A 1978-nucleotide genomic window follows, 5' to 3' on the forward strand; every position below is an offset into this window, starting at 1 on the left:
ATTTTGTCAATGCTTTAATGTTCATTTATTGTGATGACTATGTATTATTTCATCTTTATTTTGTGATATGGTGAATTACATTGATTTTTAATCTATATTTTAGTGAATTAATGTTGAAACATTTTTTTAAAGATTTATTTATTTGTTTTGGGCAGTGAGGGGAGAGGCAGAGGGAGAAACTTAAGCAGACTCTGTGCTCAGCCTGGAGAGGGCTCCATCTTATGGCCCTGAGATCACGATCTGAGCAAAACCCAAAAGTCCTACATTTAACCTACTGCACCACCCAGGTGCCCTAATGTTGAAACATTTTAAAGAGATAAATAATTTACCTTACCTTACACAACTAGAAACTGTGAGCTTTTGGGCTTCACCTTTTGAACCATTTCCAGAAAATTGTACTTTTTAGTATTCTGAAATATTTTAGTTGATTTGACAGAAAAGTCTCTGTGATAAAATGGTGATACATCATCTCTGTTTTAGGCATGATTGAAGTTAACTTAGGTTAAAATATTGAAAATGATTATATATATATATATATATGCCTCTATGTATGAGTTTAAGTAAAAATTTGCCTATTATTTGGAAATTGTAATTTCTTCTGATTTTAATTTTTTTATTTGTTACTCATCAAATTAAAGCAAAGCAATTTAATAAAAATATTCACATGCCATCCAAGAACAATAAAATTCTGATCATAAAGGTTAATAGTAGCACTCATTTAAATAATTTACTTCAGCCGCAATCTGGACAATACATTTTACTATAAATCTAAAATTTGATATTTTATATAATATTTAACCTATGCCTTAATTGGCAACATCAATTCTTTTATTTAATACATTTTAACTACTATTAACTACTATTTTAACTACTATTTTTTTTTTTTTTTTGGTTTTAAGTGATGATTTTAATCTCCCGGTGGGGGCAGGCCTGGGGCAGGGTGGTAGGTCAGAGGGCCACAAGCCTTTACTGTGCAGCTCAAGGAGCAGGGGGAGGAAGAGCCGGAGCTGCCAGTGTGCTAGCTTGGGAGCATGTCGTCCTCCCCCGTGTAGGGCTTGAAGCACAGATAAATCAAAAAGCATCTCCAGAGGCCAAGGATGAAAAGGGTGGCCAGGAGTGGCATGGAAGTTTCCTGCTGCCCTGATTGTAGTTGTTCTTTAGGGCACTCAACAAACATTTTTCGCAGTAGGTCCCGCATTGATGAAGGGAATCCAGAGGGTCCTTCTTTGTCTTTTGTAGGGCCATGATCTTCTTGTGAAGAGAAAGTGGTGTTCCATCTGCTCCATCCATTTTCTTGAGCCGGAGCTGGGGGTCTATGTCTGTTTTTCCTATCAGTCTGAGTTCCTGCTGTTCCTTTGGCCCTCTTCTAAGGGGAAGCTTGCTGTTCTTCTGTATATTTATTAAAACATCCATCTTCTCGTCCATATCCTTCTGCATTTCCTTCATAATCTCCACAAATTCCTGGAGTTTATCAAAATCCTTGTCCATTACGCCCTTTATCTGTTTGATCTCCTCATTTTTATCTTGAGCTCTTCCCTCACCTCCCTGAGTTCATTCCTTAGCTCATGTGTCCCTCCTGGTTTGGTAAATGGCCCATCTTGTTTCGCTCCTTTGTAGTCATATGTCTGTTGGTTAGAGCAGAGGCACAGAACATTGGGCATCACAAGCATGGGTGGACCAGGCGGGAGAGATCCACCCCCGCCCCGAGTTTGGGCAGCTCCCGCCACTGCCCCCTGGGCCCTGGCCGGCCAAGGCCCCTCCTGCGGCCCAGCCGAAGAGCCTCCTCTGCCCTCCTGAGCAGCGATGTCTGGGCTTCAGGAGACTATTAGCTTTATATACTTTTGTAGTCAAAGATTGAGAACAATGAGAGCAATTACAAATGGGAACTATGTTAGTTCATCTATTCAATTCATTCTTAGTAAAGGACTATTTCCTTTAGGGTACTCTTACATGTTCAATGCATTCAGTTGTTCCATGA

General features: G+C 39.6%; 1 pseudogene; it reads right to left on the bottom strand.

Moving 5' to 3' along the window:
* Positions 1-884: 884 nt before the first annotated feature.
* LOC140611026 (testis-expressed protein 35 pseudogene) lies at positions 885-1680 on the bottom strand (annotated as a pseudogene).
* Between the last annotated feature and the right edge of the window lie 298 nt (positions 1681-1978).

Source organism: Canis lupus, chromosome 1, assembly GCF_048164855.1.
Source record: "Canis lupus baileyi chromosome 1, mCanLup2.hap1, whole genome shotgun sequence".
Taxonomy (NCBI): Eukaryota; Metazoa; Chordata; class Mammalia; order Carnivora; family Canidae; genus Canis; species Canis lupus.